Source organism: Chaetodon trifascialis, chromosome 14, assembly GCF_039877785.1.
Source record: "Chaetodon trifascialis isolate fChaTrf1 chromosome 14, fChaTrf1.hap1, whole genome shotgun sequence".
Taxonomy (NCBI): Eukaryota; Metazoa; Chordata; class Actinopteri; order Chaetodontiformes; family Chaetodontidae; genus Chaetodon; species Chaetodon trifascialis.
In genome coordinates this window covers 20086121-20101690 of record NC_092069.1, presented here as the reverse complement: position 1 = coordinate 20101690, position 15570 = coordinate 20086121, and the positions used below count along the sequence as shown (strand labels likewise).

General features: G+C 42.2%; 1 protein-coding gene across 1 annotated transcript in view; it reads right to left on the bottom strand.

The window, feature by feature from the left end:
* stag1a (STAG1 cohesin complex component a) overlaps window positions 1-9271 on the bottom strand; it is a 42313-nt gene extending 33042 nt beyond the window's left edge. The window contains exon 1 of the mRNA XM_070978693.1: window positions 9101-9271. The gene's annotated coding sequence lies outside the window, so the exon portion shown is untranslated. The remainder of the gene's footprint in view (window positions 1-9100) is intronic.
* Between the last annotated feature and the right edge of the window lie 6299 nt (window positions 9272-15570).

The following is a 15570-nucleotide window of genomic DNA, read 5'->3' as shown; positions in this document are numbered from 1 at the left end:
AGTGCTGTGAGGAAATCTAGCCACTTGCATGAGACCTCAAAGGGATTCATCTTAAATCCATGGAAATGTGTACACTAGACAACACAGTTTCGATGGCACAGTCCCAAAATCAAACCAACTTTCGAGCCATGAGTCCCTTTTCCTTCTCTAAATTACTTTCCCAGACCTCAGCTCTTATGCGCAGACTCATGTGACCAGGTTTTTCATGATGTCTGTCTCCAATAAATATGTGTATTTAACTGTAACATTACAGTTTCCAGACCTGTGAGAAAACCCTGCCTTGAAGCTCACTTTGCTGAAATTTCCATTCTTCTTGCAACCACTTCATTTCCACTCTCCACCACAGAACTGGCTTGGCACAGGCCAGTGAATCAATATTAAATAAGAGTGTGTACAAATAACACTGACCGCTGAGACACACACTGCCACAGCTGATGCTGAGAAGGTGGTATTCGCCGGTGCTTGAAGCTGCTTGTTAACCTCACCTGGATAAATGACACTTGGAGGATTTGCGGGTCTGGTCCGTTGCCAGATTTAGATCTGGCTGCTCTGACAAACGTAAATCCAAAGTCAAAGTCAAAACCCTCCAAAACTCAAGGTGAGAATTTGACTTAGCCCCTGAAACATCACGTCTGTATGAGCAACATGTCAAACTGTCTTTGAACGTGGAGGCACTCAATAGTGATAGAGATCAATAGTGTATCATAACCTTGCTTTTCCATTTATATATATATATATATATATATATATAGAAAAAAGGACTGTGCTCCCCCAGGATTACAGATACAACTCACATATCTCAATCAATGTTTATGCAAATCCAGGACTTTCTCTTCACGACCATGTTGCTGGCCAGAGCTCCAAAAGGAATTCTTTCCACCCAGGAATTAGGAAACTGACAAATGAACAGTATTTGGTGAGCTGGCGTTTGGTTTTCATGCTGGAACAGCCTGCCAGATGCTCTGAGAGCAGCTCTTTAACTTGTATTCATGTTTCGTATTCCCTCTTATCTGTCTTATTTGTTACTTTTACCTATTTTACCATTTCATTTTTATCACTTGTATTTCTTGTTTGCATTAAACTCATATTATTTTGCAGTTTAGCGCTTGGAAAGACACTAAACTAACTAATAATATGCTACTTGAGATGTCAATGATAACCAAAATGCATTAACAACCCTTCCATTTGAGCATAGATAAGGATTATATTAACATTTAATAATACACTATAATCCAGCTTTTTAGTATTTATCAGCAAGCGTAGCTCCTATAAAGACTCTGCATCCTTGGATGATTGGAAAAATATGGCTGGGCTCATCGCTGACTGTTTTGTTTGGGCGACTTCTGTTGTTGTACTTTGCTAATTTGATCAACGCCTCCAAAGAACGTTTTAAAGTTTAATAACAAAAACAGGTGCATGAATATTTCCTTATTGAGATTTTGTGAGTTTATTTTGTTTGAATATAGCAAACCCATCGCTCGCACACATCTCCAACTGAAGCTGAGGGGGTCGGGGGGTGTGAACAGATTGGTAATGTTCGAATATAACTGCAATATCTGCTTGGAACATTTTAACATATCCTCCAAAACCCAACTACAGCTGTGTTTTACCATATTGTCATTCATGATTCATTCATACACCACTTGTGGAGGCCTCACAGGAGGAGTTAAAGCTGTCAAAAAAGACATTCACAAACATTTTCAACCACATTATAATGTCTTATAAATGCCAAATATTGACATTTTTATGCACAATGTCATATTAGAAGTACTACATTGAACATCATGTACACAGACTTGCATCTGCGTCTCCACACAAAGGCTCCCTGTTCGCACCTCCTTAAACTCTACGCAGCGTTCAGTGTGAGTGAAGCACTGGTGGCAGCCTTTTCTTTGAGCCATCTGTCTGAGGCTCAGTCTTTAATAAGGTGTTCCAGTCTACAAAGCTCCACTTTACAGCGCTGATGTAAAAATGAACTGCCGTCAGTCTCAACAGAGCAGGCAATCCAAACACAGGCCGGCGCAACGCTTCCTCGCTGTCCTAGCAGCAGAAGGCAGAAGAGACAAACCAAAACATCCATCTAAACATCCTGTTTGAATGTAGGGAACTAGACTTTTTTCCCTGTGAAAGCCAAAATACATCATTTTCAATCATTTCACCTTCTGAGGTGATTTATTTTATTTAATCAAATATTAGCTGTTGAATATTTCTTTGAACTTCACATTTCTGACGCTCATGCACTGTAGTAGCACTGATTTCACCCTTTCATATAAGCTGCACTGTAATGGAAACAAACCACTGCTTTGGTATTTTAACTGGATGTTTTTCAAGTGATGGAAATCTTTCACAGATTATGATGCTGATGGGAGGAAAGTTTGTGGTTTAACGAGATCAAAAGGCACCAAATTAACACATTATTGCGTTTGCACCATTCAGAACTACAGCAATGCTAATGTTTATTTTTGTGTTGTGTTACCATGGAGTTGGAGGCTGCTGTGAGAGCACAGACAACGGTGGAGAAAATACATGTACTTAAACACAAGAGGCAAAACTCCACTGTAAAATTACTTACTGCAATAACTGTAAAAGTCCAAAATTTTATGAAAAAATACTCTGCTGTGAGTAGTAGCTTGTGGCTGTGGTGGGTTTTCCACAAAAAAAGTTGAATTATCTGGTTAAAAATTCTTAAATTACATTTAGTCTACTGTTTCTCCTTCACTGAAAACCCCAGAATCTATGAATATGCAAATACTTTTCACTTAAGAACTACCGCTGCAGTTTAACCTCCAACAACGCCTCATTTATGAGCACAGGTTGCAGTTTTTGAATAATATTGGGAACCTAACCGGACAATCGTGACATTTCGACATTTGCTGCACTTACATGCTGTTGAACATCTTGCAGCTGAGCAGCTAATGAGCCATCTCGCCTGCGAACTGACAGTGGTTAAGACTAATTAATTAAGACTTTAGCAGGAGAGCTAATGCGGCTTGTTGTTCAGAGTCTGTGTAGCTGCTGTCTGGCTCAGTGTGACCGCCTAATCTGCCTATGATAGAACGCTGATGTTGCTGCTGTCTGCAAGATTTCACTGGCTGTATTGAAATAAAAGGTCTCCATCTATGTAGACAGAGAGCTAAATCTATCCTGAATGGATGCAAACCTATGAGATCAGATATATATGCTGTAGCAGAAAAAATAAAATGCAATTTAAGTTGGACTTCAAGTGTTACTTTACATCTTCACATCTATTCAGAGAGATCAGAGTGAAGCTGGCTAACGCACAGATTTTCAAGGTCAGGGGAGTTAGATCAGCCAAAGTAGGAGGATTTGTTAAAAGAAAAAAACAACTTAAATCAGACTCAGTATTGAAGTTTGCAATATTAAACATGAAAAGAAGCTGCACAAGAAACCAAGAATCCACTTATGAAGCTAACTGCAAGTATTTCCGTCAAAGGACGGGTTGTGAGTTTTTTTTAATATGGACTTAAAAAGAAACAAGCTGACGTTGGAAAGTGAGGCCTTGGTATTGTTTTCCCATCTCTGACTCTTTATACATCTAGTCATGGCCAGTGCCAGCTGGTAGCTTGCCTGCATCAGCAAACACACTTGTGCTTTAGCTGCAGGTAAAAGCAGCTTGCTCAGCCTAGCAACCACTGAGCCATGGAGGAACACCAGGGAGACATCACACACCTCTGAAACACACACTAACACGCACACATATCCGCACATGACATGACGCACCTCATCTCATTACTGCTCAACCTGACGGCTGAATGGGATTACCTTAACAAACACCCCCCTGACTACAGAGTCTACCTCTCTTATGGCGCTGAAATAGAATCGGCTGTCATCTCGTTATCTGACCCGTCATTATGTCAACACTGCATTACTGCGCTGTCTGACAATACAACATTTTCCTTCCCGATCGGCACAGCAAAGTTGACTTAGTGATGCTTTGTATGCTTGTAGTGTGGTTAAAGATGAGCTGCGGCCATCTGCAAAGCACAGCATTATCGCTTTGAATACAAGCCAGAAATCCATGTAATGCATTTTGATGTGTGCATAAACATCTACAGGGGAAACCTTCCCAGCCTGTGCACGTGCTGTGGTCACCAGCTGCTTCTGTAACCTTGTTGTCCTTTTTGAGTTACGGAGGGCTTGATGACTGTACTTGAACGCAGCTTTTTTTGCTTTATATATGCGTCCACCCTGAGCATGAGCTAACAGACTAATCGCGGTGATCACTACGACAGATAAGCAGTCGTGCATGAACAATTAATGGCATATGTTGCCAAGGATCACACCCACAAATAGGCACTTAATGAAATACATTTCTTGGCCAGCAGCTCTTTACACTTTGGCATCTCTTCATTGACGATGGCAATCTGCGGCGCATAACATTTCCAAACAATCAATATTTAACTTAATGGTGCCGGAGTTTTCTGTGTAATGGCTTTAAAAAGGTCAGAGCAAATAGGTGACATCGCTCTAATGTCTGTGTAATGAGGCTACAGATGTGAGGCCAATGAATCTACAAATTCTGCTGAAGCAGTAAGTGAGAAAACATACAGAAACTATTAAGTTAACCCACAGAAACCTGCTGCTGTTAAAGATATTACTACTATTAATGCCAGCAATTCAATTTGTCCAGCTTCTGCATGTGCAAGTGAGGCTTGGTGTTCAAAAAGAAGTTGGCATTTTCATTCATTTTTTTTATAATGCATCTAATAAGATTTTTCATTTTGCCTATGATGCTGCTTCTCCACGACTGGGGATGAATAAAAAAGAAGAAAATGCTCCGAACTCCTGCTGCCTGGACCTCATTTCAGTCGCTTACAGTTAAGTAAACAAATTCATCTTGGCTTTAAAGCTATCTTACTGTTGACTTGACCTGAGCTGCTCTGCACACACACAAAAAAAGAAAAAAGTGACAGACAACAGTAACACAGCTAATTACATAACAGGAAACCACACAACAAGGAACGCCTCAAACCAGCCAGGGGTGACAAAACTATTTTAGAAAGCTTCACACAGGTGTGTTTTCACATTGACGTGAGCAGACTTCAGGGCTTATAACACTCACACTCCCGTAGTACCATTACATCGCATGGAAAATAAGGTGTAAAATGCATATGCTTGTGTCATTTTAGCATACAAAGCACTGAATTATATGAAACCTCTGGGCTTCCTGTTATGTAAAATGCTTCTATAACGCTGAACCAATGCACCAAAGTATTGTATATATGCCTTTTTCTATTATTTTCACACATAATTTTGAAGAAAACTGTATTATATTGAGTGCAACCGTCTAAAATCATTGTGCTTCTTTTCAGTCACTGGTTAAAGATGTGTTGTACGATGGCAGCAATAACAGGTTTTTCTTTGACCTTCTTCTGACGGTGCTAAAAACCGCCAAAGGCTGGACAAAAGGAGCAGGAATTACTGTTCTTTCTATAGCCAACATCTTGAATTGAGGTCACCGTGTAATAGGCTCTGACAAATGTCAAACCCGTTACACACACTACTCAGCTGTGTCATTATAAGCGTACGGCTCGGACAAAAAGTGCACTGCAGCTGAGTGGTGGGAGCCTCTGGCTTAGTAACTATTATATGGCTCAACTCATTACACGGGAGCCAGGCCTGCTCTATTCAATTAGATTCATTGTCTTTAACAATGCTCGTTAATAACTGTTAAGAATTTTTCTACATTTGAGGCGTCTACTGAGGTTTTCAAATGAAGCTTCGTCATATTTTATGACGTCATTCAAATAAAAACAATGCTCAGTTTGACTGAAGTGATTCATCAGATTAAATGAGATGCTTTTTGAATTAAATCAGCTTTGTTTAATGACTATAACTTGTCAGTTTCGCCATCATAAACGCAAGAAGCAGCAGGCTAATCCAATAAAGGCAGAAAATAATGAAGAAATAGTAAAGAAATGGCAATAATGCAGACACCTAATATCTTGTTTTGGTAACAACGGAAGTAATTTACTTCAATAGTGTTAGACCTGAAAGAGATTTTTCTTTCTGTGTAAATGTAATTATGCTGCCGTTAGATTGCTGCCGGACGGCCACGTTAACACAGGCGCCTGCCTCCCTTTGTGTGCAGCAAGTGGGAGAGCAGGCACTTTTTTAATTACAGTGAAAATGTTATTTTTGAATGGCTAAATGCCAACAAGCGTGGATTCAAGCATTCAATTTCATGACATAAAAAGATGTTGTGAACTTTGGAAATGACTGTCTGTGGTTGTTTTTTGTTTTTTTTTTAACAGATTTTGACTTTTGGACTTTACAGCGCTCTGGAGTTATTGGAAATTGGATCACACGAGTAAGAAACAATCCTACATGACCACCACTGGAATCTAATACTACAAACAGTGCAATATTAATAATATTTATGCAGCCTAATCTTTATCTGCAACTGTGCAGGAATACTGGCTTTAAACAGAATGAAATCAAGTAAAATAATAATAATAAAAAAGACCTGCAGCAGTGAAATGTTGATTTAAAATGCTAACTTTACGAACAAAGCTCCAGAGCTTCGAACTCTTCCGTCCGTATCTTGCATTCATTGGGAGCCATTTACAAAATACATTTTCTTTGTGGCACATGTACAAGCCATTTGCTTTTCTTAACAGCAGCTGCCTCAACCGCTTCTCTTCAAAACAAACACGCATTACATATTCCCTACAATCCACTATTACCATTTACATGACAACAACAAACTCCAGTATGTGTATATACAACTGATAACAACCATTATGGGGATCTCAGTCTTTTATAGGCCAGGGCAAAGAGCCAAGCATTGCAAGGGAAAGAGGAAGGAGGAGGGATTAGTCACCATTTCTGTTAACCCTCAATGTTATCTAAAGGTTTATACAGTGACATGCTCTTCACATCAGCCACTGAATGTCAGCTTCAAACACTTCCGTCCCCGAATCAAAGGCGATGACAGGCAGGTGTTTGACTGAATATTTATCACTTTCTTCCACAATCTGAAATGAAAACTGTGTGGATGTTCAGAGAGGCTATGGTGATAATCTTCAGGGATAAAGCTGTTTATGATTACCTTGTTTTATCAAGCCAAAACACGGAGCACTCCTATTGATGTTGATACGTCTAAACCAACAATTTAGGAGCCAAATAATGTGTGTATTCCTTAATGGTTTCTGTCTATAATACAACTGTAATTGTGTGTTTTAGTGAGTCCAAGCACTACAGCGACAGATAACAGCCCATTTGTGCTCTTTGATGAAAAAGTAAAAAACCTCTGCAGTGTAATCTGACTACTACTTGCTCTAGAGATCAAAACATGAGGCCTGCTGCACATGGAAGAGGGGCAAAGGTCACAGTGTGTGTTGTGTGTGGGAGGGGAGGACCTCAAAAATATACGTGTCACACCGAAGGATCCCGATGACGCAATGAAAGAGCTCTCAGGATATTTTCAGCTAAACAGTGTCAACTGTAAAACTTCCACACAGACTCACATTCACTTCCATTTTCTAAATGGACGAGGATCCATTTGTTAGCCTCAATCAGATTGTTCCCATTTTTTTTTTTTTGTGGAACACAAATATAAAAACAGGCAGGTACTTCATGAAAACTTGAAAACTCAATAAATAATATTACGGGCTGGGAAATATGATCATTTCAAATGAAAGACAATCAACAATCAAACATTTTGCCATACTCTTTAGTCCATGGTAGCTATTTTCCCTTCAAGAGCTACAACTATTTCATGCCATACAATCATAGAAAGACTACATTTCACATGCACATTCAGAATGTGGTTATGGAAATATTTGCTAACAATAATTGTACCTTGCAGACAACGTTCATTCATATTATGTTTTCATCTGCCTGCCATTCATTTAAAAAAATTACATATGTCAAAAACAGCATGAAAACTGTTTCCAGAGAGCAAACAAGGGCCATCATTAATCTCAACTTGTTCTGCAGGATAAGTGAAATATGGCTTGTGCAGTAAGGGGTGGAAACACTGAGCCATAATGGAAGACAAGTTGGCAGGCAAGCCGGTTCCAGATAGCAATCCAAGACAGCTTGGATGAGAAAAAAAAAAAAAAATCACATGGCTGACTGTAAACAAAGCAGTTATGCAACAATCTGAGATTTATGCAGGCTGCCAGCAGGCACTCTGACCCACTGTGAACTATCCCTAGCTGCACTGCACAGGGTGGGCCGCACACAGGTCAGCGCGGGAGGGGAGGGACGGCCGGTGGAGCCCATTCAGACCTGTGGGGACGGCTGGTGGAACCCATCCCCCCTAATGTGACTCATGTTTCCCCGCTCAGTGTTGCCTGCTTCCCGCACAGAAGGGGGCGGGAAGGGGAGAGAAGCGCCATAATAATGTTGTGAAACATGCGCGAGCCCAGCCTGCAAACACTACATTTAAGAGCAATCACGTGCTGTCATTCATTAAAAAAAGCAACATGTTTATCAGCCGCGTGGAAAGTCACCACTACTCTGAAAACTTGAAGGCAGGAAGGGAGCTGGGATGCTGAGGTTGACACGGGGGGGAAAAAAAAGTACCAACAAGGAAAAACGTTCATATCTCACATTGTTCACATCTGAGTATGCAAAAAGCAAAACTGCCAGAGGTCGGTGACAACTAAGTCACAGACAACGTGGCGTTGATGACAAACCAAAGCACCGCACGGCAGGAGGGCAATACTGTAACGTACAATCATAATACGGCTGAGCAAATGAGGGAAGGTGATGCTCTGAATCCTGCCTGTAAAGAGCACGAAAGCACGTCACACCGCATGGCTCTTTATTTGTTGACAAGCCAAACTCCAGCACCGGGTGGAAATTGGTGGCAAAACAGGCCGGCGCTGCGGCAACCACTTGCCCCTTTAGCAAGTTGTCTTGCCGAAATTTTGGGGGCTAGCTCGCAAGCTAACGGCTCTGCTAGGCTATAATGTAACTGAGGAAGAGAGAGAAAGCACATTCACCTCCGTTAGCCGCTAACGCCCATCCCCCAACCAACCAGTCTTCCCTGTCTGTGTCCACCATCTTTAATCTGTGCTCCGTCTCCCTTCCCATCGCACAAAACACGACAAAAACACAAGACACTCACCTTTAGCGACCATCCCCGAATCGATTATCGCCTTCCGAAATAATAAATCGATTTTCGTTTTAATATTGTGCGTATTTTAATATTGAAAATTGGCCGTGCGAGCGGAACCGCGCCTTGAGAGAAGAGCAGCAATCCTAAACCGCCATCTGGTGGTATTTTCCTCTCTGTGATGCAGCGGGAGCGGCGCAGCCTCAGACCGAGACACAGCTGCCCCCTGGCGGACACACCGGGCCGCGGCGGACACGCGCCTCCGGGAGGGCGAGCACGGGAAGGGAGGGACCGCAAGACCCCGCCAACACAACACTCACGGGGACGCGCACTGGAGCACAGAGACTCCCCTTTTTCTCTTAGTTCAATGATTAATTTGACAAAACTGTCTAATTAAATTACAACATATAAAGCACTCCATAAAGGGCGGGAATCCCCCAAGACACCACACAGATATTACTGATTTGTTTGTATGCACACATTACAGCAAGATATTAAAATTTACAACGACTATGATTATAAAAACATCACGGGATCATTGTTGAATAGCATAGGAGATATATTGATATGATACAGTGGAGCCCATGTGACTTAACTAATGATAATTGTGAATTTTCATCATTAACTGTATGAAACGCCAAAAAGCAGTGAAAAACGCCTGTCACATTTCACCAGAACCCAACATGCAGTCTTCAAATGTCTTGTTTTGTCTGACCAACAATGCAAAACCCTGAGAAATGTAATTTACCATCATCTGTGACAAAGAAAAGCAGCAAGGCTTCACACAGGAGGAGCTGGAACCAGTAAACGTTTGGTATTTTTGCTTGAAAATGACTGAAACGATGTATTATTCATCAAAAGAGTCGCAGATTAATTTTTAATTTGTGATCAGCTAATACTTGCAGCTAAATGCGCTGTGGAGCACGTGTTTGCACCGAGACATTAAGGGGGATGTTTCCAAAATTGAGCAAAACAACACCAAAATCACCCAGCTTGAAAAGCTCACGTCAGCGCGTTAATGACCTTTGACCTGGGGTTTGTTTGATGCTTTCTGTACCTCTGTCTCTGTGTTTTTCCAGCTCTGCCTCTCCACCTCAGCTGGAGGGAGAGAGAGAGAGAGAAAGGAGAGAGTGTGCCAACGGCTTAACTCCTATGCCATTTGTCTTCGCGAGGTCTTTTTGCTGGAATTGGATGAACGTAAACCCAATTACAAAGCCTGGATGCGTGCACATCACTCACTCCCGCTCGCTATGGCCTGATACTGCCACAAAGGCAGAGATGGAGACAGAGGCTTCACTTAATTATATTAGTCCCATTTGAGAGTCATTAAGTGGATATCAAACACCTGCATTACGTATATGTGTGTGAGTGTGTGTGTGTGTGTGTGTGTGTGTGTGTGTGTGCATGAAACAAACAGAGAGGATGATAAATATTCTTTTTTTAAATCCTAGTAATACATAAGGCAGCGTCTCACACACACAAACACGCAAATGCGCTGTTTCATTTTTACGGACGCCCTGTTGTTTGCCATAGCAACAGCACGTCTTCCTCATAAAAGCTGCAGCCAGATCCACCCCTCAGGGTTATTTCGCAAACACAAACACACTCTCTCTCACACACACACACAGACACACACATATTCAGACATTATTATTGTCTCACGGTTGGTGTGGTGAGGCATTCCACAGGTGCCAAATGCATTGAACAGTCAAAAGCTATAATGAAGGCACCCTTTTTGTAATTCCTTTGAATTAATCCTATGTGAAACATTTTGTCACATTGTGTGTGAGCTCTGAGAAACCAAATGGGGACAAAAAGATGTAAAACCTTCATTGTTTATGTTATTTCCAATAACCTTACACATGAATGAATTAACATTTAAAGATTGTCAGCGTGTGAACAATATATGAATGTAACTGTCGTCATTTTTTGTGTAGTTCCACACAAGCGCCTCGCTAAAGGCGACTTCAAGAAACGCCTCATCTGCGTCTCCTCAGCTGTTCAGGAGATCCAAACCAGTGGAATGACTCACATGTATGTTGATTCCCATAAAGAAAATCTTTTGTCATTTCCCCGTTTTACTGAGAGGTCAGAGGTCAGCTGCAGAAAAGCAACAATGCAGGAATTCAGTGTTTTTGACCCCTGAGCGGTTCAGCAGGTCTGAGTCTTTCATGGCGGATGAGCTGCTTACCAGTAGCCTGTTTAAGTTTGTTTACCAGGTTGTAGGATTCATTAAAGCTGGAAAGCATTCAAAATTATTCTTCTCTAATGCTCAGATGCTCCTGTTGTCCTTCTCTGGAGCACAGGTACAGTCTGTTCAGACATTACCAGCATTAGTCAAAGACGTAAGAAGTGGGTCAGAACAGCAGGGGTTACCATGATGTGTTCGTCCATAAAAAACACGAACATGAATGACATTAGTGCCGTATTGCAAAGTGGGAGGAGGATCAGCTGCATGTCAGAGCATCGCTGGAGGGACGGCAAAATATCTTTGCATCATCTGTGTTCTGCAGCAATCCTTTGCAGGCAAATCTGCCAATATTTCAATTTCAGCAGGTGTAGAAATTGTTTCTTGACCTTGGTTCAAATCTCTAAACATGCATTAATGCACGTGTCTCTATGGGAATATATCATATATATTTTGACCCCAGCAGTAACATTATTGTACCCTCTGGCTGCTGTAATTGTGTACACTGATTTAAGGATTTCCACATGTGAGCAGTTATATTTGCAATGGATTACACAATCATGGCTCAGAACAGGCACACAAACACGACATACACCGCTTGTCTGGCTGATTATCCTCTCGTCTTGTACTTTTTTTTTTTCAGTTCATGCTCAGACAAAGTCAGACGAGTGGATGCTGTGCAGGGTGTTGCAGTGCATTGCGCCGGTTTTCCTTCGGGCAAAAATCCTCAACGTGAACAGTTAAACTTGTTCTGCAGACACTTTCCCAGCTTAGTCTGATTCAAATCCTCCCAGTATTTTAGCCTTTGTAGGTGTTTCGCTCAGACTACACCTTACTTTTTAAGCACTTTATGGTGCAGCGTTGAGTTACATAACCAGCAGACTTCCACGGCGCCTGCATCACAACGTCTGGATCCCTTTGCCCCAGTTTTGAGTTTCTACGCAGATTTTTGAGAAACTGTGGCAAACATGGCCGTGCTAGGACTGCACACATGCGACGCGCTCAATGAGTGCATCCTCCACAGTCCAAAAACTTATCTCAGGGCTGTAACCATGGCAACAGAGGCTGTCTGGTGCGGCATCGGCGCAGCAAAGGCTTTTAGACCGTCAAGGTAATGGCAGGTTCTCACTCCAGCAGCCAAGAGCACTGACATCTCCAAACATGTGACGTCTCATTTCAGACCTTCCCTCTTCACTCATGCTGAAACACGCTCATTTGACGCATTGAGAGCTTTGTAATAAAGGCCTGTTTTATTCTCGGCTCTGTCTCATCTCTGCTGGGGCTGCTGACTAACACAGAAGATTTACATGGCTGCTTTACGTCTGCGCGCCTGCTCTATTTTTAATTTCCTCTGACCTCGCTCGCAGCGTTTTCACTCCTGAGGCTTTTTTTTTTGCCTGCAACCTCTCTGACACCCTGTTTCTGACTCTCTCTCACATTTTGCCTCCCCTCTGTCTCTTCCTGCTCTTACCCTCCCTCCCCATCCCCTCTCTCTTCCTTTCACCGCTGTGGTAATGCAAAATGTATGAGAGGCAGAGTGCTATATTAGCTGGAAAAACATTACAGTCTATCACGAACCTCACTCGTGAACCAGGCCGTCACGTCCACCTCCCTCACTGGACACACACATATCACGGACAGAGCCGAGGGTTTGTTTGTCTTTGCTGCTTTGTGTGTGTTTGTGTCGTACAACACCAGCCCAGGCTCCTAATTTCCATAAATCCTCATTTTAATCCCCATCCTAATCTCATCAGGGGTGTTTTGTCCACTTTTCTCTCTTACCTCCATCGTTCCTCACCTCCACCGTGGAGGCCCGGTGATGAATGTGTCCTGTCTGCGGTTGCGGTTGGCTTATTTCTGCTCTCATCAGGTCCTGCTGTAATGAGAACAAGCGCTCAGACATCCAAGGACCCTGCCTTTGAATAATGACATCCTGTTTATTGTTCATCAACACCACATGCAGACCCACTTAATTCCCCCGAGACAGAGCGATGGGTAGTACTGTGAGGAATATTGACTGATGCTGATTTAAAATCTACACCAGTGATTGTTTATTTGTCACAGAAAGCACCAGACTGTTAATTAAACTGTCAAAAAAATAATAATTTTAATGTCCTTGAATGATCTGACTGACAGACTGAGAATCACGATGCGTTCAAAAAGTGTGAAACTGGCAGAGAAACGTCTCAGCCTACGTGTGCTGAAGTGAGAAGCAGACATGGATGCTTGTTTGAGAGGAAGCCCGAGGAGGAAAGATTCCCACATAGCTGAGGTTGCAGCAGAGACGCTAAATGAAAAACCCAAATTTAGCGCACTCAAAGTCTCTCTTCCAGCTGCCGCTCTGTCCTCCACCATGCTCTATAATTCATTTCATCATGACCAGGCATGGAGCAAGAGAGGCAGACAGCACAGAGAGCTGCTGGATCCTGCCTCTCTGCATCCCTCCATCGCCTCCCTCTTCTCCCCACTACACTCCTCTTGTCTCCCCTCCTCTCGCCTCCCTCCCTCCCTCCCTCCCTCTCCACTGCCTCCCTGCTGTCAGCTCATCTCAGCCTCACTTAGCATATTCTTATCACAGCAAGTCACCATTCCCTCTCTGAAGGCTGCACCTCCGAGTGCAGATATGACGAACCTATTCCCAAAAACCTGGCCACAGAGCAGTCGATGGGGTTTAAACAGTGCCCTAAATAGCTGGGTCCGAAGTGTCTCTTATTCACTGTAACCATGGAAACACTAGATACTCGTCCTCATCCTCAGAGAAATAGCTGGAAGCAAATCCATGGAGGAGAAAAAGAAAGAAATGTCAGTTAAATTCTGGACCACCGTGCATCTCTCTGAGGAGTCTTGCCACTACAGAAATAGCCCCAGGAACAGCACACAAGTAAATTAACTTTTTCTACCTGCACTCCATTTGTCCATATTGAAGTCACTTCACCAGCCGAGACGGCATTTCATTGGCAGCTATGTGAAAACATTATGCCAGCTGTGTTAGATAAATAAAAGAGTCCAAGTTTAGAGTCTGACATCCCTGATTTACATAATGCTGTTTGTGATTTTTAAGGAGAACAGGGCTCCTGAGAGTAAGCTCAAATTCTGTCTTCTGAATGAGATGAGGCAGGGTAGTTTATGAGCATCCATAATCCCTGTTATATTCCAACGAGAGCACAGACTCTGAAAGCACTGCTGCAAGGTAAAACGCTGGTAATGGTCTTTAAATGGGAGGTGTCATCTAATTAAGATGAGATCTGTGTTTACAGAGTTGCAGTAAACCTTTGAGGAGAAAATCCAAGTTGCACGTCTATTTTTAAATCAATAATGGCTGAAATGATTATGATTAATGTGGGAGGGGCTGATTGTCATTACAAACACAGAGAATTATCACCCGACGCTGCACTTTCACATTTGCTCTATAAGGAGCATTTTAGCAACTTTAACATCAGCTGATTGTTTTGGTTTTATGGCCCGCTCATGTACTGTTTAGGTCCTGTCTCGCCACATTTGTCAACCTCATTTTCAGCTACAACAGGCAGCTGTGTTTAGGGCGAAAGTTACAAAGAAACCAAAAAAACACTGCACCAAAGGGCAAAATCCAGGGCTGAAAAATTAAGACAAGGTCGAGGGGTCAAAAAGCACAGTTCTTCAAATGGCCACTTGAGTCTGGCTCCAAAAGTCAGTCAATCCCCATAAACCTCCATATTAAAATGCTCAACTTTACAGCAGACATAAACATGTTTATGCTTGGTAAATAAAAAACTGTTTGGGTCTCTACTTATGGGCTCCACCTCTTTGCCCACTTTTGGATTAGCCGGGAGTTCGGCAGATAGACAAAGTTAGCGACTAGCTGGATAACAATTAGATGTTAAAGAGCCTGAAATTTCCCTTAAGGAATTAGCAATGACCAAATCACAGCTTAAAGGGAATTTAATATCAGACTTACATTTGTTGGTTGGCCAGAGACATGACTGTTGATGAATGCTGATATTGCTTTATGTCTACTTAATACTTAATTGTATTTAATTGAAGCAGTAGTCACTAGTTTGCAGTACAGATTATCCATCAATTGTTTACAAGTATCAAATGGCACTGTTGACAATGATATCTGTTATATCCTCATCACAGACGAATGAGCCTATTGGAGAAATCACCAGTAATTGGTTGGCAAGGAAACCTGCCCACTGTCCACGGCAGTCATTTGGACACTGTACAGAAAAAGCAAAGCGTGCAGCACAGAGACGGGTTACCTTTGTTCCATCAATCGTTGCTTATGTTTATTGGCTGTATTACTTCCACAATC